The sequence below is a fragment of the Triturus cristatus genome, chromosome 11 (genome assembly GCF_964204655.1).
Source record: "Triturus cristatus chromosome 11, aTriCri1.1, whole genome shotgun sequence".
Classification (NCBI taxonomy): domain Eukaryota; kingdom Metazoa; phylum Chordata; class Amphibia; order Caudata; family Salamandridae; genus Triturus; species Triturus cristatus.
In genome coordinates this window covers 1,144,114,038-1,144,136,280 of record NC_140594.1, presented here as the reverse complement: position 1 = coordinate 1,144,136,280, position 22,243 = coordinate 1,144,114,038, and the positions used below count along the sequence as shown (strand labels likewise).

The following is a 22,243-nucleotide window of genomic DNA, read 5'->3' as shown; positions in this document are numbered from 1 at the left end:
TTTATATAACGGCTGATTATTCTGTTTCTGATATTTCAGTTTTGTGACATGTTGCATTAAAATATATCCTGCTTGGAGAATATATAAATATTTGCACTGCGTTGGCCGGGAATCAAACCCGGGTCAACTACTTGGAAGGCAGCTATGCTCACCACTATACCACCAACGCCCTCTGATGTGTGTCCTCTAGGTTCCAGATGTTACAACGCCGAGTGCAGTGGCAATCTTGCACCCGTTCCAATGGTGCATTTGGTGTGGATTCCAACATGAAAAGCAGTAGAAATAGTCTTGCAGAGGGTAAAGAACTGGGGATTGAAACCAAGGACAAAGCTGTGCAGAAGAGAAGAAATGGAAAGCAGCAGTACAAATAGTGGAAATGAGCATATGGGCAGCATCGGAAGCAAAGCAGCGAAGAGAAAGGGAGTAAATTCCATGAAATGCATAGGAGATTGATAAAAGCAGAACAAAAAGGGAAGAATGAAATTCAAAGCATGCCCCGAAAAACGTGTGAAGGTCCCACCTGTCATTTATGCTTCTAATTGGGTACCTTTACTTTCAAAGTATAGGGTTGATCCTTTGACGATCACTCTCTTGATTTACAGCAGAGACAGATAGTTGAGAAGTCTTTTCTCACATAGCTAGCACAAGCCTGCGCTTTTCCTTGCTGGCAGGGTGGAAATGACAGATTAGTCCTAGGAAGAAAAATCAAGCAATAGTAGCACAGGATGGTTTCGATCCATCGACCTCTGGGTTATGGGCCCAGCACGCTTACGCTGCGCCACTCTGCTCCCTTGTGAAAGTGCTCTCTTTATGCAGAGGAGGAGCTTTCAGCGGAGTGGCAAGGGATTGGTGGGGCTCTCTCCTCATTTGCCTAAGCACATCGCAAGGTATGCTGGGTACAGAAAATCTTCATCTTCCCCACTCACATTCAGTCATAACTGAAAGTGCAGACCCTCTTAGGAATTAGCCGTTTCAGGCCTTTACCAAGACAGCAGCTCTCTGTCCCTGTCCTTTCACTGTGATCCTAGCACTAGCATACTCAGGATTTGGCTTTACCTGGGAGCCAGAGATCTACCCGGTGAGGGCTTGCCCGGTGTGAGGCTTTTGAGCGTTTGGGAGCGTTCGGGACGTGAGAGGACGCTGGACAGGAAACTATGCCAATTTGAAGTATCCAACCTTCCAGCTGCAGTGAGAGGCTCTTTCCGTGGAAATCTGGCACTTGGAGTCCTCTCAACTTGCCCTCTGATAAAACATTTTTCTGAGCCGCAGTTACATCCGATGGTTACAAGGTGGCGCTGCATTCAGGTGAGAGCACAAGTATGCACAAAATCTTGGGGACTTTTGCCAGATTTATCGGTGGATCTTGCCTATTATTTTCAGAGGCTAGATATCGCCTATAAATGCTTTTTAAAATAGGGATGCTGGGGTTATAATGTCTGGTCGGGGCTCAGCCCTTTCATTGCCTGCCCCCAGCAAAATATTTATTATCAGCACATGTGAGTGCTGAGTGCTTTATGGAAAATAGCATATATTGGGACAATGAATGTAGCAGATGAGGCGATCGAGATGTCTACCTACGTGTTTGTTTATTTTTTTATATAACGGCTGATTATTCTGTTTCTGATATTTCAGTTTTGTGACATGTTGCATTAAAATATATCCTGCTTGGAGAATATATAAATATTTGCACTGCGTTGGCCGGGAATCGAACCCGGGTCAACTGCTTGGAAGGCAGCTATGCTCACCACTATACCACCAACGCCCTCTGATGTGTGTCCTCTAGGTTCCAGATGTTACAACGCCGAGTGCAGTGGCAATCTTGCACCCGTTCCAATGGTGCATTTGGTGTGGATTCCAACATGAAAAGCAGTAGAAATTGTCTTGCAGAGGGTAAAGAACTGGGGATTGAAACCAAGGACAAAGCTGTGCAGAAGAGAAGAAATGGAAAGCAGCAGTACAAATAGTGAAAATGAGCATATGGGCAGCATCGGAAGCAAAGCAGCGAAGAGAAAGGGAGTAAATTCCATGAAATGCATAGGAGATTGATAAAAGCAGAACAAAAAGGGAAGAATGAAATTCAAAGCATGCCCCGAAAAACGTGTGAAGGTCCCACCTGTCATTTATGCTTCTAATTGGGTATCTTTACTTTCAAAGTATAGGGTTGATCCTTTGACGATCACTCTCTTGATTTACAGCAGAGACAGATAGTTGAGAAGTCTTTTCTCACATAGCTAGCACAAGCCTGCGCTTTTCCTTGCTGGCAGGGTGGAAATGACAGATTAGTCCTAGGAAGAAAAATCAAGCAATATTAGCAGAAGATGGTTTCGATCCATCGACCTCTGGGTTATGGGCCCAGCACGCTTCCGCTGCGCCACTCTGCTCCCTTGTGAAAGTGCTCTCTTTATGCAGAGGAGGAGCTTTCAGCGGAGTGGCAAGGGATTGGTGGGGCTCTCTCCTCATTTGCCTAAGCACATCGCAAGGTATGCTGGGTACAGAAAATCTTCATCTTCCCCACTCACATTCAGTCATAACTGAAAGTGCAGACCCTCTTAGGAATTAGCCGTTTCAGGCCTTTACCAAGACAGCAGCTCTCTGTCCCTGTCCTTTCTCTGTGATCCTAGCACTAGCATACTCAGGATTTGGCTTTACCTGGGAGCCAGAGATCTACCCGGTGAGGGCGAGGCTTTTGAGCGTTTGGGAGCGTTCGGGACGTGAGAGGACGCTGGACAGGAAACTATGCCAATTTGAAGTATCCAACCTTCCAGCTGCAGTGAGAGGCTCTTTCCGTGGAAATCTGGCACTTGGAGTCCTCTCAACTTGCCCTCTGATAAAACATTTTTCTGAGCCTCAGTTACATCCGATGGTTACAAGGTGGCGCTGCATTCAGGTGAGAGCACAAGTATGCACAAAATCTTGGGGACTTTTGCCAGATTTATCGGTGGATCTTGCCTATTATTTTCAGAGGCTAGATATCGCCTATAAATGCTTTTTAAAATAGGGATGCTGGGGTTATAATGTCTGGTCGGGGCTCAGCCCTTTCATTGCCTGCCCCCAGCAAAATATTTATTATCAGCACATGTGAGTGCTGAGTGCTTTATGGAAAATAGCATATATTGGGACAATGAATGTAGCAGATGAGGCGATCGAGATGTCTACCTACGTGTTTGTTTATTTTTTTATATAACGGCTGATTATTCTGTTTCTGATATTTCAGTTTTGTGACATGTTGCATTAAAATATATCCTGCTTGGAGAATATATAAATATTTGCACTGCGTTGGCCGGGAATCGAACCCGGGTCAACTGCTTGGAAGGCAGCTATGCTCACCACTATACCACCAACGCCCTCTGATGTGTGTCCTCTAGGTTCCAGATGTTACAACGCCGAGTGCAGTGGCAATCTTGCACCCGTTCCAATGGTGCATTTGGTGTGGATTCCAACATGAAAAGCAGTAGAAATTGTCTTGCAGAGGGTAAAGAACTGGGGATTGAAACCAAGGACAAAGCTGTGCAGAAGAGAAGAAATGGAAAGCAGCAGTACAAATAGTGGAAATGAGCATATGGGCAGCATCGGAAGCAAAGCAGCGAAGAGAAAGGGAGTAAATTCCATGAAATGCATAGGAGATTGATAAAAGCAGAACAAAAAGGGAAGAATGAAATTCAAAGCATGCCCCGAAAAACGTGTGAAGGTCCCACCTGTCATTTATGCTTCTAATTGGGTACCTTTACTTTCAAAGTATAGGGTTGATCCTTTGACGATCACTCTCTTGATTTACAGCAGAGACAGATAGTTGAGAAGTCTTTTCTCACATAGCTAGCACAAGCCTGCGCTTTTCCTTGCTGGCAGGGTGGAAATGACAGATTAGTCCTAGGAAGAAAAATCAAGCAATATTAGCAGAGGATGGTTTCGATCCATCGACCTCTGGGTTATGGGCCCAGCACGCTTACGCTGCGCCACTCTGCTCCCTTGTGAAAGTGCTCTCTTTATGCAGAGGAGGAGCTTTCAGCGGAGTGGCAAGGGATTGGTGGGGCTCTCTCCTCATTTGCCTAAGCACATCGCAAGGTATGCTGGGTACAGAAAATCTTCATCTTCCCCACTCACATTCAGTCATAACTGAAAGTGCAGACCCTCTTAGGAATTAGCCGTTTCAGGCCTTTACCAAGACAGCAGCTCTCTGTCCCTGTCCTTTCTCTGTGATCCTAGCACTAGCATACTCAGGATTTGGCTTTACCTGGGAGCCAGAGATCTACCTGGTGAGGGCGAGGCTTTTGAGCGTTTGGGAGCGTTCGGGACGTGAGAGGACGCTGGACAGGAAACTATGCCAATTTGAAGTATCCAACCTTCCAGCTGCAGTGAGAGGCTCTTTCCGTGGAAATCTGGCACTTGGAGTCCTCTCAACTTGCCCTCTGATAAAACATTTTTCTGAGCCGCAGTTACATCCGATGGTTACAAGGTGGCGCTGCATTCAGGTGAGAGCACAAGTATGCACAAAATCTTGGGGACTTTTGCCAGATTTATCGGTGGATCTTGCCTATTATTTTCAGAGGCTAGATATCGCCTATAAATGCTTTTTAAAATAGGGATGCTGGGGTTATAATGTCTGGTCGGGGCTCAGCCCTTTCATTGCCTGCCCCCAGCAAAATATTTATTATCAGCACATGTGAGTGCTGAGTGCTTTATGGAAAATAGCATATATTGGGACAATGAATGTAGCAGATGAGGCGATCGAGATGTCTACCTACGTGTTTGTTTATTTTTTTATATAACGGCTGATTATTCTGTTTCTGATATTTCAGTTTTGTGACATGTTGCATTAAAATATATCCTGCTTGGAGAATATATAAATATTTGTACTGCGTTGGCCGGGAATCGAACCCGGGTCAACTGCTTGGAAGGCAGCTATGCTCACCACTATACCACCAACGCCCTCTGATGTGTGTCCTCTAGGTTCCAGATGTTACAACGCCGAGTGCAGTGGCAATCTTGCACCCGTTCCAATGGTGCATTTGGTGTGGATTCCAACATGAAAAGCAGTAGAAATTGTCTTGCAGAGGGTAAAGAACTGGGGATTGAAACCAAGGACAAAGCTGTGCAGAAGAGAAGAAATGGAAAGCAGCAGTACAAATAGTGGAAATGAGCATATGGGCAGCATCGGAAGCAAAGCAGCGAAGAGAAAGGGAGTAAATTCCATGAAATGCATAGGAGATTGATAAAAGCAGAACAAAAAGGGAAGAATGAAATTCAAAGCATGCCCCGAAAAACGTGTGAAGGTCCCACCTGTCATTTATGCTTCTAATTGGGTATCTTTACTTTCAAAGTATAGGGTTGATCCTTTGACGATCACTCTCTTGATTTACAGCAGAGACAGATAGTTGAGAAGTCTTTTCTCACATAGCTAGCACAAGCCTGCGCTTTTCCTTGCTGGCAGGGTGGAAATGACAGATTAGTCCTAGGAAGAAAAATCAAGCAATATTAGCAGAGGATGGTTTCGATCCATCGACCTCTGGGTTATGGGCCCAGCACGCTTACGCTGCGCCACTCTGCTCCCTTGTGAAAGTGCTCTCTTTATGCAGAGGAGGAGCTTTCAGCGGAGTGGCAAGGGATTGGTGGGGCTCTCTCCTCATTTGCCTAAGCACATCGCAAGGTATGCTGGGTACAGAAAATCTTCATCTTCCCCACTCACATTCAGTCATAACTGAAAGTGCAGACCCTCTTAGGAATTAGCCGTTTCAGGCCTTTACCAAGACAGCAGTTCTCTGTCCCTGTCCTTTCTCTGTGATCCTAGCACTAGCATACTCAGGATTTGGCTTTACCTGGGAGCCAGAGATCTACCCGGTGAGGGCTTGCCCGGTGTGAGGCTTTTGAGCGTTTGGGAGCGTTCGGGACGTGAGAGGACGCTGGACAGGAAACTATGCCAATTTGAAGTATCCAACCTTCCAGCTGCAGTGAGAGGCTCTTTCCGTGGAAATCTGGCACTTGGAGTCCTCTCAACTTGCCCTCTGATAAAACATTTTTCTGAGCCTCAGTTACATCCGATGGTTACAAGGTGGCGCTGCATTCAGGTGAGAGCACAAGTATGCACAAAATCTTGGGGACTTTTGCCAGATTTATCGGTGGATCTTGCCTATTATTTTCAGAGGCTAGATATCGCCTATAAATGCTTTTTAAAATAGGGATGCTGGGGTTATAATGTCTGGTCGGGGCTCAGCCCTTTCATTGCCTGCCCCCAGCAAAATATTTATTATCAGCACATGTGAGTGCTGAGTGCTTTATGGAAAATAGCATATATTGGGACAATGAATGTAGCAGATGAGGCGATCGAGATGTCTACCTACGTGTTTGTTTATTTTTTTATATAACGGCTGATTATTCTGTTTCTGATATTTCAGTTTTGTGACATGTTGCATTAAAATATATCCTGCTTGGAGAATATATAAATATTTGCACTGCGTTGGCCGGGAATCGAACCCGGGTCAACTGCTGGGAAGGCAGCTATGCTCACCACTATACCACCAACGCCCTCTGATGTGTGTCCTCTAGGTTCCAGATGTTACAACGCCGAGTGCAGTGGCAATCTTGCACCCGTTCCAATGGTGCATTTGGTGTGGATTCCAACATGAAAAGCAGTAGAAATTGTCTTGCAGAGGGTAAAGAACTGGGGATTGAAACCAAGGACAAAGCTGTGCAGAAGAGAAGAAATGGAAAGCAGCAGTACAAATAGTGGAAATGAGCATATGGGCAGCATCGGAAGCAAAGCAGCGAAGAGAAAGGGAGTAAATTCCATGAAATGCATAGGAGATTGATAAAAGCAGAACAAAAAGGGAAGAATGAAATTCAAAGCATGCCCCGAAAAACGTGTGAAGGTCCCACCTGTCATTTATGCTTCTAATTGGGTATCTTTACTTTCAAAGTATAGGGTTGATCCTTTGACGATCACTCTCTTGATTTACAGCAGAGACAGATAGTTGAGAAGTCTTTTCTCACATAGCTAGCACAAGCCTGCGCTTTTTCTTGCTGGCAGGGTGGAAATGACAGATTAGTCCTAGGAAGAAAAATCAAGCAATATTAGCAGAGGATGGTTTCGATCCATCGACCTCTGGGTTATGGGTCCAGCACGCTTCCGCTGCGCCACTCTGCTCCCTTGTGAAAGTGCTCTCTTTATGCAGAGGAGGAGCTTTCAGCGGAGTGGCAAGGGATTGGTGGGGCTCTCTCCTCATTTGCCTAAGCACATCGCAAGGTATGCTGGGTACAGAAAATCTTCATCTTCCCCACTCACATTCAGTCATAACTGAAAGTGCAGACCCTCTTAGGAATTAGCCGTTTCAGGCCTTTACCAAGACAGCAGCTCTCTGTCCCTGTCCTTTCTCTGTGATCCTAGCACTAGCATACTCAGGATTTGGCTTTACCTGGGAGCCAGAGATCTACCCGGTGAGGGCTTGCCCGGTGTGAGGCTTTTGAGCGTTTGGGAGCGTTCGGGACGTGAGAGGACGCTGGACAGGAAACTATGCCAATTTGAAGTATCCAACCTTCCAGCTGCAGTGAGAGGCTCTTTCCGTGGAAATCTGGCACTTGGAGTCCTCTCAACTCGCCCTCTGATAAAACATTTTTCTGAGCCGCAGTTACATCCGATGGTTACAAGGTGGCGCTGCATTCAGGTGAGAGCACAAGTATGCACAAAATCTTGGGGACTTTTGCCAGATTTATCGGTGGATCTTGCCTATTATTTTCAGAGGCTAGATATCGCCTATAAATGCTTTTTAAAATAGGGATGCTGGGGTTATAATGTCTGGTCGGGGCTCAGCCCTTTCATTGCCTGCCCCCAGCAAAATATTTATTATCAGCACATGTGAGTGCTGAGTGCTTTATGGAAAATAGCATATATTGGGACAATGAATGTAGCAGATGAGGCGATCGAGATGTCTACCTACGTGTTTGTTTATTTTTTTATATAACGGCTGATTATTCTGTTTCTGATATTTCAGTTTTGTGACATGTTGCATTAAAATATATCCTGCTTGGAGAATATATAAATATTTGCACTGCGTTGGCCGGGAATCGAACCCAGGTCAACTGCTTGGAAGGCAGCTATGCTCACCACTATACCACCAACGCCCTCTGATGTGTGTTCTCTAGGTTCCAGATGTTACAACGCCGAGTGCAGTGGCAATCTTGCACCCGTTCCAATGGTGCATTTGGTGTGGATTCCAACATGAAAAGCAGTAGAAATAGTCTTGCAGAGGGTAAAGAACTGGGGATTGAAACCAAGGACAAAGCTGTGCAGAAGAGAAGAAATGGAAAGCAGCAGTACAAATAGTGGAAATGAGCATATGGGCAGCATCGGAAGCAAAGCAGCGAAGAGAAAGGGAGTAAATTCCATGAAATGCATAGGAGATTGATAAAAGCAGAACAAAAAGGGAAGAATGAAATTCAAAGCATGCCCCGAAAAACGTGTGAAGGTCCCACCTGTCATTTATGCTTCTAATTGGGTATCTTTACTTTCAAAGTATAGGGTTGATCCTTTGACGATCACTCTCTTGATTTACAGCAGAGACAGATAGTTGAGAAGTCTTTTCTCACATAGCTAGCACAAGCCTGCGCTTTTCCTTGCTGGCAGGGTGGAAATGACAGATTAGTCCTAGGAAGAAAAATCAAGCAATATTAGCAGAGGATGGTTTCGATCCATCGATCTCTGGGTTATGGGCCCAGCACGCTTACGCTGCGCCACTCTGCTCCCTTGTGAAAGTGCTCTCTTTATGCAGAGGAGGAGCTTTCAACAGAGTGGCAAGGGATTGGTGGGGCTCTCTCCTCATTTGCCTAAGCACATCGCAAGGTATGCTGGGTACAGAAAATCTTCATCTTCCCCACTCACATTCAGTCATAACTGAAAGTGCAGACCCTCTTAGGAATTAGCCGTTTCAGGCCTTTACCAAGACAGCAGCTCTCTGTCCCTGTCCTTTCTCTGTGATCCTAGCACTAGCATACTCAGGATTTGGCTTTACCTGGGAGCCAGAGATCTACCCGGTGACGGCTTGCCCGGTGTGAGGCTTTTGAGCGTTTGGGAGCGTTCGGGACGTGAGAGGACGCTGGACAGGAAACTATGCCAATTTGAAGTATCCAACCTTCCAGCTGCAGTGAGAGGCTCTTTCCGTGGAAATCTGGCACTTGGAGTCCTCTCAACTTGCCCTCTGATAAAACATTTTTCTGAGCCGCAGTTACATCCGATGGTTACAAGGTGGCGCTGCATTCAGGTGAGAGCACAAGTATGCACAAAATCTTGGGGACTTTTGCCAGATTTATCGGTGGATCTTGCCTATTATTTTCAGAGGCTAGATATCGCCTATAAATGCTTTTTAAAATAGGGATGCTGGGGTTATAATGTCTGGTCGGGGCTCAGCCCTTTCATTGCCTGCCCCCAGCAAAATATTTATTATCAGCACATGTGAGTGCTGAGTGCTTTATGGAAAATAGCATATATTGGGACAATGAATGTAGCAGATGAGGCGATCGAGATGTCTACCTACGTGTTTGTTTATTTTTTTATATAACGGCTGATTATTCTGTTTCTGATATTTCAGTTTTGTGACATGTTGCATTAAAATATATCCTGCTTGGAGAATATATAAATATTTGCACTGCGTTGGCCGGGAATCGAACCCGGGTCAACTGCTTGGAAGGCAGCTATGCTCACCACTATACCACCAACGCCCTCTGATGTGTGTCCTCTAGGTTCCAGATGTTACAACGCCGAGTGCAGTGGCAATCTTGCACCCGTTCCAATGGTGCATTTGGTGTGGATTCCAACATGAAAAGCAGTAGAAATTGTCTTGCAGAGGGTAAAGAACTGGGGATTGAAACCAAGGACAAAGCTGTGCAGAAGAGAAGAAATGGAAAGCAGCAGTACAAATAGTGGAAATGAGCATATGGGCAGCATCGGAAGCAAAGCAGCGAAGAGAAAGGGAGTAAATTCCATGAAATGCATAGGAGATTGATAAAAGCAGAACAAAAAGGGAAGAATGAAATTCAAAGCATGCCCCGAAAAACGTGTGAAGGTCCCACCTGTCATTTATGCTTCTAATTGGGTATCTTTACTTTCAAAGTATAGGGTTGATCCTTTGACGATCACTCTCTTGATTTACAGCAGAGACAGATAGTTGAGAAGTCTTTTCTCACATAGCTAGCACAAGCCTGCGCTTTTCCTTGCTGGCAGGGTGGAAATGACAGATTAGTCCTAGGAAGAAAAATCAAGCAATATTAGCAGAGGATGGTTTCGATCCATCGACCTCTGGGTTATGGGCCCAGCACGCTTCCGCTGCGCCACTCTGCTCCCTTGTGAAAGTGCTCTCTTTATGCAGAGGAGGAGCTTTCAGCGGAGTGGCAAGGGATTGGTGGGGCTCTCTCCTCATTTGCCTAAGCACATCGCAAGGTATGCTGGGTACAGAAAATCTTCATCTTCCCCACTCACATTCAGTCATAACTGAAAGTGCAGACCCTCTTAGGAATTAGCCGTTTCAGGCCTTTACCAAGACAGCAGCTCTCTGTCCCTGTCCTTTCTCTGTGATCCTAGCACTAGCATACTCAGGATTTGGCTTTACCTGGGAGCCAGAGATCTACCCGGTGAGGGCGAGGCTTTTGAGCGTTTGGGAGCGTTGAGGACGCTGGACAGGAAACTATGCCAATTTGAAGTATCCAACCTTCCTGCTGCAGTGAGAGTCTCTTTCCGTGGAAATCTGGCACTTGGAGTCCTCTCAACTTGCCCTCTGATAAAACATTTTTCTGAGCCGCAGTTACATCCGATGGTTACAAGGTGGCGCTGCATTCAGGTGAGAGCACAAGTATGCGCAAAATCTTGGGGACTTTTGCCAGATTTATCGGTGGATCTTGCCTATTATTTTCAGAGGCTAGATATCGCCTATAAATGCTTTTTAAAATAGGGATGCTGGGGTTATAATGTCTGGTCGGGGCTCAGCCCTTTCATTGCCTGCCCCCAGCAAAATATTTATTATCAGCACATGTGAGTGCTGAGTGCTTTATGGAAAATAGCATATATTGGGACAATGAATGTAGCAGATGAGGCGATCGAGATGTCTACCTACGTGTTTGTTTATTTTTTTATATAACGGCTGATTATTCTGTTTCTGATATTTCAGTTTTGTGACATGTTGCATTAAAATATATCCTGCTTGGAGAATATATAAATATTTGCACAGCGTTGGCCGGGAATCGAACCCGGGTCAACTGCTTGGAAGGCAGCTATGCTCACCACTATACCACCAACGCCCTCTGATGTGTGTCCTCTAGGTTCCAGATGTTACAACGCCGAGTGCAGTGGCAATCTTGCACCCGTTCCAATGGTGCATTTGGTGTGGATTCCAACATGAAAAGCAGTAGAAATAGTCTTGCAGAGGGTAAAGAACTGGGGATTGAAACCAAGGACAAAGCTGTGCAGAAGAGAAGAAATGGAAAGCAGCAGTACAAATAGTGGAAATGAGCATATGGGCAGCATCGGAAGCAAAGCAGCGAAGAGAAAGGGAGTAAATTCCATGAAATGCATAGGAGATTGATAAAAGCAGAACAAAAAGGGAAGAATGAAATTCAAAGCATGCCCCGAAAAACGTGTGAAGGTCCCACCTGTCATTTATGCTTCTAATTGGGTATCTTTACTTTCAAAGTATAGGGTTGATCCTTTGACGATCACTCTCTTGATTTACAGCAGAGACAGATAGTTGAGAAGTCTTTTCTCACATAGCTAGCACAAGCCTGCGCTTTTCCTTGCTGGCAGGGTGGAAATGACAGATTAGTCCTAGGAAGAAAGATCAAGCAATATTAGCAGAGGATGGTTTCGATCCATCGACCTCTGGGTTATGGGCCCAGCACGCTTCCGCTGCGCCACTCTGCTCCCTTGTGAAAGTGCTCTCTTTATGCAGAGGAGGAGCTTTCAGCGGAGTGGCAAGGGATTGGTGGGGCTCTCTCCTCATTTGCCTAAGCACATCACAAGGTATGCTGGGTACAGAAAATCTTCATCTTCCCCACTCACATTCAGTCATAACTGAAAGTGCAGACCCTCTTAGGAATTAGCCGTTTCAGGCCTTTACCAAGACAGCAGCTCTCTGTCCCTGTCCTTTCTCTGTGATCCTAGCACTAGCATACTCAGGATTTGGCTTTACCTGGGAGCCAGAGATCTACCCGGTGAGGGCTTGCCCGGTGTGAGGCTTTTGAGCGTTTGGGAGCGTTGAGGACGCTGGACAGGAAACTATGCCAATTTGAAGTATCCAACCTTCCTGCTGCAGTGAGAGTCTCTTTCCGTGGAAATCTGGCACTTGGAGTCCTCTCAACTTGCCCTCTGATAAAACATTTTTCTGAGCCGCAGTTACATCCGATGGTTACAAGGTGGCGCTGCATTCAGGTGAGAGCACAAGTATGCACAAAATCTTGGGGACTTTTGCCAGATTTATCGGTGGATCTTGCCTATTATTTTCAGAGGCTAGATATCGCCTATAAATGCTTTTTAAAATAGGGATGCTGGGGTTATAATGTCTGGTCGGGGCTCAGCCCTTTCATTGCCTGCCCCCAGCAAAATATTTATTATCAGCACATGTGAGTGCTGAGTGCTTTATGGAAAATAGCATATATTGGGACAATGAATGTAGCAGATGAGGCGATCGAGATGTCTACCTACGTGTTTGTTTATTTTTTTATATAACGGCTGATTATTCTGTTTCTGATATTTCAGTTTTGTGACATGTTGCATTAAAATATATCCTGCTTGGAGAATATATAAATATTTGCACTGCGTTGGCCGGGAATCGAACCCGGGTCAACTGCTTGGAAGGCAGCTATGCTCACCACTATACCACCAACGCCCTCTGATGTGTGTCCTCTAGGTTCCAGATGTTACAACGCCGAGTGCAGTGGCAATCTTGCACCCGTTCCAATGGTGCATTTGGTGTGGATTCCAACATGAAAAGCAGTAGAAATTGTCTTGCAGAGGGTAAAGAACTGGGGATTGAAACCAAGGACAAAGCTGTGCAGAAGAGAAGAAATGGAAAGCAGCAGTACAAATAGTGGAAATGAGCATATGGGCAGCATCGGAAGCAAAGCAGCGAAGAGAAAGGGAGTAAATTCCATGAAATGCATAGGAGATTGATAAAAGCAGAACAAAAAGGGAAGAATGAAATTCAAAGCATGCCCCGAAAAACGTGTGAAGGTCCCACCTGTCATTTATGCTTCTAATTGGGTATCTTTACTTTCAAAGTATAGGGTTGATCCTTTGACGATCACTTTCTTGATTTACAGCAGAGACAGATAGTTGAGAAGTCTTTTCTCACATAGCTAGCACAAGCCTGCGCTTTTCCTTGCTGGCAGGGTGGAAATGACAGATTAGTCCTAGGAAGAAAGATCAAGCAATATTAGCAGAGGATGGTTTCGATCCATCGACCTCTGGGTTATGGGCCCAGCACGCTTCCGCTGCGCCACTCTGCTCCCTTGTGAAAGTGCTCTCTTTATGCAGAGGAGGAGCTTTCAGCGGAGTGGCAAGGGATTGGTGGGGCTCTCTCCTCATTTGCCTAAGCACATCACAAGGTATGCTGGGTACAGAAAATCTTCATCTTCCCCACTCACATTCAGTCATAACTGAAAGTGCAGACCCTCTTAGGAATTAGCCGTTTCAGGCCTTTACCAAGACAGCAGCTCTCTGTCCCTGTCCTTTCTCTGTGATCCTAGCACTAGCATACTCAGGATTTGGCTTTACCTGGGAGCCAGAGATCTACCCGGTGAGGGCTTGCCCGGTGTGAGGCTTTTGAGCGTTTGGGAGCGTTGAGGACGCTGGACAGGAAACTATGCCAATTTGAAGTATCCAACCTTCCTGCTGCAGTGAGAGTCTCTTTCCGTGGAAATCTGGCACTTGGAGTCCTCTCAACTTGCCCTCTGATAAAACATTTTTCTGAGCCGCAGTTACATCCGATGGTTACAAGGTGGCGCTGCATTCAGGTGAGAGCACAAGTATGCACAAAATCTTGGGGACTTTTGCCAGATTTATCGGTGGATCTTGCCTATTATTTTCAGAGGCTAGATATCGCCTATAAATGCTTTTTAAAATAGGGATGCTGGGGTTATAATGTCTGGTCGGGGCTCAGCCCTTTCATTGCCTGCCCCCAGCAAAATATTTATTATCAGCACATGTGAGTGCTGAGTGCTTTATGGAAAATAGCATATATTGGGACAATGAATGTAGCAGATGAGGCGATCGAGATGTCTACCTACGTGTTTGTTTATTTTTTTATATAACGGCTGATTATTCTGTTTCTGATATTTCAGTTTTGTGACATGTTGCATTAAAATATATCCTGCTTGGAGAATATATAAATATTTGCACTGCGTTGGCCGGGAATCGAACCCGGGTCAACTGCTTGGAAGGCAGCTATGCTCACCACTATACCACCAACGCCCTCTGATGTGTGTCCTCTACGTTCCAGATGTTACAACGCCGAGTGCAGTGGCAATCTTGCACCCGTTCCAATGGTGCATTTGGTGTGGATTCCAACATGAAAAGCAGTAGAAATTGTCTTGCAGAGGGTAAAGAACTGGGGATTGAAACCAAGGACAAAGCTGTGCAGAAGAGAAGAAATGGAAAGCAGCAGTACAAATAGTGGAAATGAGCATATGGGCAGCATCGGAAGCAAAGCAGCGAAGAGAAAGGGAGTAAATTCCATGAAATGCATAGGAGATTGATAAAAGCAGAACAAAAAGGGAAGAATGAAATTCAAAGCATGCCCCGAAAAACGTGTGAAGGTCCCACCTGTCATTTATGCTTCTAATTGGGTATCTTTACTTTCAAAGTATAGGGTTGATCCTTTGACGATCACTCTCTTGATTTACAGCAGAGACAGATAGTTGAGAAGTCTTTTCTCACATAGCTAGCACAAGCCTGCGCTTTTCCTTGCTGGCAGGGTGGAAATGACAGATTAGTCCTAGTAAGAAAAATCAAGCAATATTAGCAGAGGATGGTTTCGATCCATCGACCTCTGGGTTATGGGCCCAGCACGCTTCCGCTGCGCCACTCTGCTCCCTTGTGAAAGTGCTCTCTTTATGCAGAGGAGGAGCTTTCAGCGGAGTGGCAAGGGATTGGTGGGGCTCTCTCCTCATTTGCCTAAGCACATCGCAAGGTATGCTGGGTACAGAAAATCTTCATCTTCCCCACTCACATTCAGTCATAACTGAAAGTGCAGACCCTCTTAGGAATTAGCCGTTTCAGGCCTTTACCAAGACAGCAGCTCTCTGTCCCTGTCCTTTCTCTGTGATCCTAGCACTAGCATACTCAGGATTTGGCTTTACCTGGGAGCCAGAGATCTACCCGGTGAGGGCGAGGCTTTTGAGCGTTTGGGAGCGTTCGGGACGTGAGAGGACGCTGGACAGGAAACTATGCCAATTTGAAGTATCCAACCTTCCAGCTGCAGTGAGAGGCTCTTTCCGTGGAAATCTGGCACTTGGAGTCCTCTCAACTTGCCCTCTGATAAAACATTTTTCTGAGCCGCAGTTACATCCGATGGTTACAAGGTGGCGCTGCATTCAGGTGAGAGCACAAGTATGCACAAAATCTTGGGGACTTTTGCCAGATTTATCGGTGGATCTTGCCTATTATTTTCAGAGGCTAGATATCGCCTATAAATGCTTTTTAAAATAGGGATGCTGGGGTTATAATGTCTGGTCGGGGCTCAGCCCTTTCATTGCCTGCCCCCAGCAAAATATTTATTATCAGCACATGTGAGTGCTGAGTGCTTTATGGAAAATAGCATATATTGGGACAATGAATGTAGCAGATGATGCGATCGAGATGTCTACCTACGTGTTTGTTTATTTTTTTATATAACGGCTGATTATTCTGTTTCTGATATTTCAGTTTTGTGACATGTTGCATTAAAATATATCCTGCTTGGAGAATATATAAATATTTGCACTGCGTTGGCCGGGAATCGAACCCGGGTCAACTGCTTGGAAGGCAGCTATGCTCACCACTATACCACCAACGCCCTCTGAAGTGTGTCCTCTAGGTTCCAGATGTTACAACGCCAAGTGCAGTGGCAATCTTGCACCCGTTCCAATGGTGCATTTGGTGTGGATTCCAACATGAAAAGCAGTAGAAATTGTCTTGCAGAGGGTAAAGAACTGGGGATTGAAACCAAGGACAAAGCTGTGCAGAAGAGAAGAAATGGAAAGCAGCAGTACAAATAGTGGAAATGAGCATATGGGCAGCATCGGAAGCAAAGCAGCGAAGAGAAAGGGAGTAAATTCCATGAAATGCATAGAAGATTGATAAAAGCAGAACAAAAAGGGAAGAATGAAATTCAAAGCATGCCCCGAAAAACGTGAGAAGGTCCCACCTGTCATTTATGCTTCTAATTGGGTATCTTTACTTTCAAAGTATAGGGTTGATCCTTTGACGATCACTCTCTTGATTTACAGCAGAGACAGATAGTTGAGAAGTCTTTTCTCACATAGCTAGCACAAGCCTGCGCTTTTCCTTGCTGGCAGGGTGGAAATGACAGATTAGTCCTAGGAAGAAAAATCAAGCAATATTAGCAGAGGATGGTTTCGATCCATCGACCTCTGGGTTATGGGCCCAGCACGCTTCCGCTGCGCCACTCTGCTCCCTTGTGAAAGTGCTCTCTTAATGCAGAGGAGGAGCTTTCAGCGGAGTGGCAAGGGATTGGTGGGGCTCTCTCCTCATTTGCCTAAGCACATCGCAAGGTATGCTGGGTACAGAAAATCTTCATCTTCCCCACTCACATTCAGTCATAACTGAAAGTGCAGACCCTCTTAGGAATTAGCCGTTTCAGGCCTTTACCAAGACAGCAGCTCTCTGTCCCTGTCCTTTCTCTGTGATCCTAGCACTAGCATACTCAGGATTTGGCTTTACCTGGGAGCCAGAGATCTACCCGGTGAGGGCTTGCCCGGTGTGAGGCTTTTGAGCGTTTGGGAGCGTTCGGGACGTGAGAGGACGCTGGACAGGAAACTATGCCAATTTGAAGTATCCAACCTTCCAGCTGCAGTGAGAGGCTCTTTCCGTGGAAATCTGGCACTTGGAGTCCTCTCAACTTGCCCTCTGATAAAACATTTTTCTGAGCCGCAGTTACATCCGATGGTTACAAGGTGGCGCTGCATTCAGGTGAGAGCACAAGTATGCACAAAATCTTGGGGACTTTTGCCAGATTTATCGGTGGATCTTGCCTATTATTTTCAGAGGCTAGATATCGCCTATAAATGCTTTTTAAAATAGGGATGCTGGGGTTATAATGTCTGGTCGGGGCTCAGCCCTTTCATTGCCTGCCCCCAGCAAAATATTTATTATCAGCACATGTGAGTGCTGAGTGCTTTATGGAAAATAGCATATATTGGGACAATGAATGTAGCAGATGAGGCGATCGAGATGTCTACCTACGTGTTTGTTTATTTTTTTATATAACGGCTGATTATTCTGTTTCTGATATTTCAGTTTTGTGACATGTTGCATTAAAATATATCCTGCTTGGAGAATATATAAATATTTGCACTGCGTTGGCCGGGAATCGAACCCGGGTCAACTGCTTGGAAGGCAGCTATGCTCACCACTATACCACCAACGCCCTCTGATGTGTGTCCTCTAGGTTCCAGATGTTACAACGCCGAGTGCAGTGGCAATCTTGCACCCGTTCCAATGGTGCATTTGGTGTGGATTCCAACATGAAAAGCAGTAGAAATAGTCTTGCAGAGGGTAAAGAACTGGGGATTGAAACCAAGGACAAAGCTGTGCAGAAGAGAAGAAATGGAAAGCAGCAGTACAAATAGTGGAAATGAGCATATGGGCAGCATCGGAAGCAAAGCAGCGAAGAGAAAGGGAGTAAATTCCATGAAATGCATAGGAGATTGATAAAAGCAGAACAAAAAGGGAAGAATGAAATTCAAAGCATGCCCCGAAAAACGTGTGAAGGTCCCACCTGTCATTTATGCTTCTAATTGGGTATCTTTACTTTCAAAGTATAGGGTTGATCCTTTGACGATCACTCTCTTGATTTACAGCAGAGACAGATAGTTGAGAAGTCTTTTCTCACATAGCTAGCACAAGCCTGCGCTTTTCCTTGCTGGCAGGGTGGAAATGACAGATTAGTCCTAGGAAGAAAAATCAAGCAATATTAGCAGAGGATGGTTTCGATCCATCGACCTCTGGGTTATGGGCCCAGCACGCTTACGCTGCGCCACTCTGCTCCCTTGTGAAAGTGCTCTCTTTATGCAGAGGAGGAGCTTTCAGCGGAGTGGCAAGGGATTGGTGGGGCTCTCTCCTCATTTGCCTAAGCACATCGCAAGGTATGCTGGGTACAGAAAATCTTCATCTTCCCCACTCACATTCAGTCATAACTGAAAGTGCAGACCCTCTTAGGAATTAGCCGTTTCAGACCTTTACCAAGACAGCAGCTCTCTGTCCCTGTCCTTTCTCTGTGATCCTAGCACTAGCATACTCAGGATTTGGCTTTACCTGGGAGCCAGAGATCTACCCGGTGAGGGCTTGCCCGGTGTGAGGCTTTTGAGCGTTTGGGAGCGTTCGGGACGTGAGAGGACGCTGGACAGGAAACTATGCCAATTTGAAGTATCCAACCTTCCAGCTGCAGTGAGAGGCTCTTTCCGTGGAAATCTGGCACTTGGAGTCCTCTCAACTTGCCCTCTAATAAAACATTTTTCTTAGCCGCAGTTACATCCGATGGTTACAAGGTGGCGCTGCATTCAGGTGAGAGCACAAGTATGCACAAAATCTTGGGGACTTTTGCCAGATTTATCGGTAGATCTTGCCTATTATTTTCAGAGGCTAGATATCGAATATAAATGCTTTTTAAAATAGGGATGCTGGGGTTATAATGTCTGGTCGGGGCTCAGCCCTTTCATTGCCTGCCCCCAGCAAAATATTTATTATCAGCACATGTGAGTGCTGAGTGCTTTATGGAAAATAGCATATATTGGGACAATGAATGTAGCAGATGAGGCGATCGAGATGTCTACCTACGTGTTTGTTTATTTTTTTATATAACGGCTGATTATTCTGTTTCTGATATTTCAGTTTTGTGACATGTTGCATTAAAATATATCCTGCTTGGAGAATATATAAATATTTGCACTGCGTTGGCCGGGAATCGAACCCGGGTCAACTGCTTGGAAGGCAGCTATGCTCACCACTATACCACCAACGCCCTCTGATGTGTGTCCTCTAGGTTCCAGATGTTACAACGCCGAGTGCAGTGGCAATCTTGCACCGGTTCCAATGGTGCATTTGGTGTGGATACCAACATGAAAAGCAGTAGAAATTGTCTTGCAGAGGGTAAAGAACTGGGGATTGAAACCAAGGATAAAGCTGTGCAGAAGAGAAGAAATGGAAAGCAGCAGTACAAATAGTGGAAATGAGCATATGGGCAGCATCGGAAGCAAAGCAGCGAAGAGAAAGGGAGTAAATTCCATGAAATGCATAGGAGATTGATAAAAGCAGAACAAAAAGGGAAGAATGAAATTCAAAGCATGCCCCGAAAAACGTGTGAAGGTCCCACCTGTCATTTATGCTTCTAATTGGGTACCTTTACTTTCAAAGTATAGGGTTGATCCTTTGACGATCACTCTCTTGATTTACAGCAGAGACAGATAGTTGAGAAGTCTTTTCTCACATAGCTAGCACAAGCCTGCGCTTTTCCTTGCTGGCAGGGTGGAAATGACAGATTAGTCCTAGGAAGAAAAATCAAGCAATATTAGCAGAGGATGGTTTCGATCCATCGACCTCTGGGTTATGGGCCCAGCACGCTTACGCTGCGCCACTCTGCTCCCTTGTGAAAGTGCTCTCTTTATGCAGAGGAGGAGCTTTCAGCGGAGTGGCAAGGGATTGGTGGGGCTCTCTCCTCATTTGCCTAAGCACATCGCAAGGTATGCTGGGTACAGAAAATCTTCATCTTCCCCACTCACATTCAGTCATAACTGAAAGTGCAGACCCTCTTAGGAATTAGCCGTTTCAGGCCTTTACCAAGACAGCAGCTCTCTGTCCCTGTCCTTTCTCTGTGATCCTAGCACTAGCATACTCAGGATTTGGCTTCACCTGGGAGCCAGAGATCTACCCGGTGAGGGCTTGCCCGGTGTGAGGCTTTTGAGCGTTTGGGAGCGTTCGGGACGTGAGAGGACGCTGGACAGGAAACTATGCCAATTTGAAGTATCCAACCTTCCAGCTGCAGTGAGAGGCTCTTTCCGTGGAAATCTGGCACTTGGAGTCCTCTCAACTTGCCCTCTGATAAAACATTTTTCTGAGCCGCAGTTACATCCGATGGTTACAAGGTGGCGCTGCATTCAGGTGAGAGCACAAGTATGCACAAAATCTTGGGGACTTTTGCCAGATTTATCGGTGGATCTTGCCTATTATTTTCAGAGGCTAGATATCGCCTATAAATGCTTTTTAAAATAGGGATGCTGGGGTTATAATGTCTGGTCGGGGCTCAGCCCTTTCATTGCCTGCCCCCAGCAAAATATTTATTATCAGCACATGTGAGTGCTGAGTGCTTTATGGAAAATAGCATATATTGGGACAATGAATGTAGCAGATGAGGCGATCGAGATGTCTACCTACGTGTTTGTTTATTTTTTTATATAACGGCTGATTATTCTGTTTCTGATATTTCAGTTTTGTGACATGTTGCATTAAAATATATCCTGCTTGGAGAATATATAAATATTTGCACTGCGTTGGCCGGGAATCGAACCCGGGTCAACTGCTTGGAAGGCAGCTATGCTCACCACTATACCACCAACGCCCTCTGATGTGTGTCCTCTAGGTTCCAGATGTTACAACGCCGAGTGCAGTGGCAATCTTGCACCGGTTCCAATGGTGCATTTGGTGTGGATTCCAACATGAAAAGCAGTAGAAATTGTCTTGCAGAGGGTAAAGAACTGGGGATTGAAACCAAGGACAAAGCTGTGCAGAAGAGAAGAAATGGAAAGCAGCAGTACAAATAGTGGAAATGAGCATATGGGCAGCATCGGAAGCAAAGCAGCGAAGAGAAAGGGAGTAAATTCCATGAAATGCATAGGAGATTGATAAAAGCAGAACAAAAAGGGAAGAATGAAATTCAAAGCATGCCCCGAAAAACGTGTGAAGGTCCCACCTGTCATTTATGCTTCTAATTGGGTATCTTTACTTTCAAAGTATAGGGTTGATCCTTTGACGATCACTCTCTTGATTTACAGCAGAGACAGATAGTTGAGAAGTCTTTTCTCACATAGCTAGCACAAGCCTGCGCTTTTCCTTGCTGGCAGGGTGGAAATGACAGATTAGTCCTAGGAAGAAAAATCAAGCAATATTAGCAGAGGATGGTTTCGATCCATCGACCTCTGGGTTATGGGCCCAGCACGCTTCCGCTGCGCCACTCTGCTCCCTTGTGAAAGTGCTCTCTTTATGCAGAGGAGGAGCTTTCAGCGGAGTGGCAAGGGATTGGTGGGGCTCTCTCCTCATTTGCCTAAGCACATCGCAAGGTATGCTGGGTACAGAAAATCTTCATCTTCCCCACTCACATTCAGTCATAACTGAAAGTGCAGACCCTCTTAGGAATTAGCCGTTTCAGGCCTTTACCAAGACAGCAGCTCTCTGTCCCTGTCCTTTCTCTGTGATCCTAGCACTAGCATACTCAGGATTTGGCTTTACCTGGGAGCCAGAGATCTACCCGGTGAGGGCTTGCCCGGTGTGAGGCTTTTGAGCGTTTGGGAGCGTTCGGGACGTGAGAGGACGCTGGACAGGAAACTATGCCAATTTGAAGTATCCAACCTTCCAGCTGCAGTGAGAGGCTCTTTCCGTGGAAATCTGGCAATTGGAGTCCTCTCAACTTGCCCTCTGATAAAACATTTTTCTGAGCCGCAGTTACATCCGATGGTTACAAGGTGGCGCTGCATTCAGGTGAGAGCACAAGTATGCACAAAATCTTGGGGACTTTTGCCAGATTTATCGGTGGATCTTGCCTATTATTTTCAGAGGCTAGATATCGCCTATAAATGCTTTTTAAAATAGGGATGCTGGGGTTATAATGTCTGGTCGGGGCTCAGCCCTTTCATTGCCTGCCCCCAGCAAAATATTTATTATCAGCACATGTGAGTGCTGAGTGCTTTATGGAAAATAGCATATATTGGGACAATGAATGTAGCAGATGAGGCGATCGAGATGTCTACCTACGTGTTTGTTTATATTTTTATATAACGGCTG

The 22,243-nt window shown here is 45.6% G+C and overlaps 12 non-coding genes across 12 annotated transcripts; all 12 read right to left on the bottom strand.

Annotated features, from left to right (window-relative positions):
* Nucleotides 1–1,690: 1,690 nt before the first annotated feature.
* TRNAG-UCC (transfer RNA glycine (anticodon UCC)) lies at nucleotides 1,691–1,762 on the bottom strand. The gene has a single exon. It is a non-coding gene; the product is annotated as a tRNA-Gly (tRNA).
* A 1,510-nt stretch (nucleotides 1,763–3,272) lies between these two features.
* TRNAG-UCC (transfer RNA glycine (anticodon UCC)) lies at nucleotides 3,273–3,344 on the bottom strand. The gene has a single exon. It is a non-coding gene; the product is annotated as a tRNA-Gly (tRNA).
* A 1,510-nt stretch (nucleotides 3,345–4,854) lies between these two features.
* Nucleotides 4,855–4,926, bottom strand: TRNAG-UCC (transfer RNA glycine (anticodon UCC)). Its single transcript has one exon. It is a non-coding gene; the product is annotated as a tRNA-Gly (tRNA).
* Nucleotides 4,927–8,040: 3,114 nt separating this feature from the next.
* TRNAG-UCC (transfer RNA glycine (anticodon UCC)) lies at nucleotides 8,041–8,112 on the bottom strand. Its single transcript has one exon. It is a non-coding gene; the product is annotated as a tRNA-Gly (tRNA).
* A 1,521-nt stretch (nucleotides 8,113–9,633) lies between these two features.
* TRNAG-UCC (transfer RNA glycine (anticodon UCC)) lies at nucleotides 9,634–9,705 on the bottom strand. The gene has a single exon. It is a non-coding gene; the product is annotated as a tRNA-Gly (tRNA).
* A 1,500-nt stretch (nucleotides 9,706–11,205) lies between these two features.
* On the bottom strand, nucleotides 11,206–11,277 carry TRNAG-UCC (transfer RNA glycine (anticodon UCC)). Its single transcript has one exon. It is a non-coding gene; the product is annotated as a tRNA-Gly (tRNA).
* Nucleotides 11,278–12,788: 1,511 nt separating this feature from the next.
* Nucleotides 12,789–12,860, bottom strand: TRNAG-UCC (transfer RNA glycine (anticodon UCC)). The gene has a single exon. It is a non-coding gene; the product is annotated as a tRNA-Gly (tRNA).
* A 1,511-nt stretch (nucleotides 12,861–14,371) lies between these two features.
* Nucleotides 14,372–14,443, bottom strand: TRNAG-UCC (transfer RNA glycine (anticodon UCC)). Its single transcript has one exon. It is a non-coding gene; the product is annotated as a tRNA-Gly (tRNA).
* Nucleotides 14,444–15,953: 1,510 nt separating this feature from the next.
* On the bottom strand, nucleotides 15,954–16,025 carry TRNAG-UCC (transfer RNA glycine (anticodon UCC)). Its single transcript has one exon. It is a non-coding gene; the product is annotated as a tRNA-Gly (tRNA).
* A 1,521-nt stretch (nucleotides 16,026–17,546) lies between these two features.
* On the bottom strand, nucleotides 17,547–17,618 carry TRNAG-UCC (transfer RNA glycine (anticodon UCC)). Its single transcript has one exon. It is a non-coding gene; the product is annotated as a tRNA-Gly (tRNA).
* Nucleotides 17,619–19,139: 1,521 nt separating this feature from the next.
* On the bottom strand, nucleotides 19,140–19,211 carry TRNAG-UCC (transfer RNA glycine (anticodon UCC)). The gene has a single exon. It is a non-coding gene; the product is annotated as a tRNA-Gly (tRNA).
* Nucleotides 19,212–20,732: 1,521 nt separating this feature from the next.
* TRNAG-UCC (transfer RNA glycine (anticodon UCC)) lies at nucleotides 20,733–20,804 on the bottom strand. Its single transcript has one exon. It is a non-coding gene; the product is annotated as a tRNA-Gly (tRNA).
* Nucleotides 20,805–22,243: the final 1,439 nt, after the last annotated feature.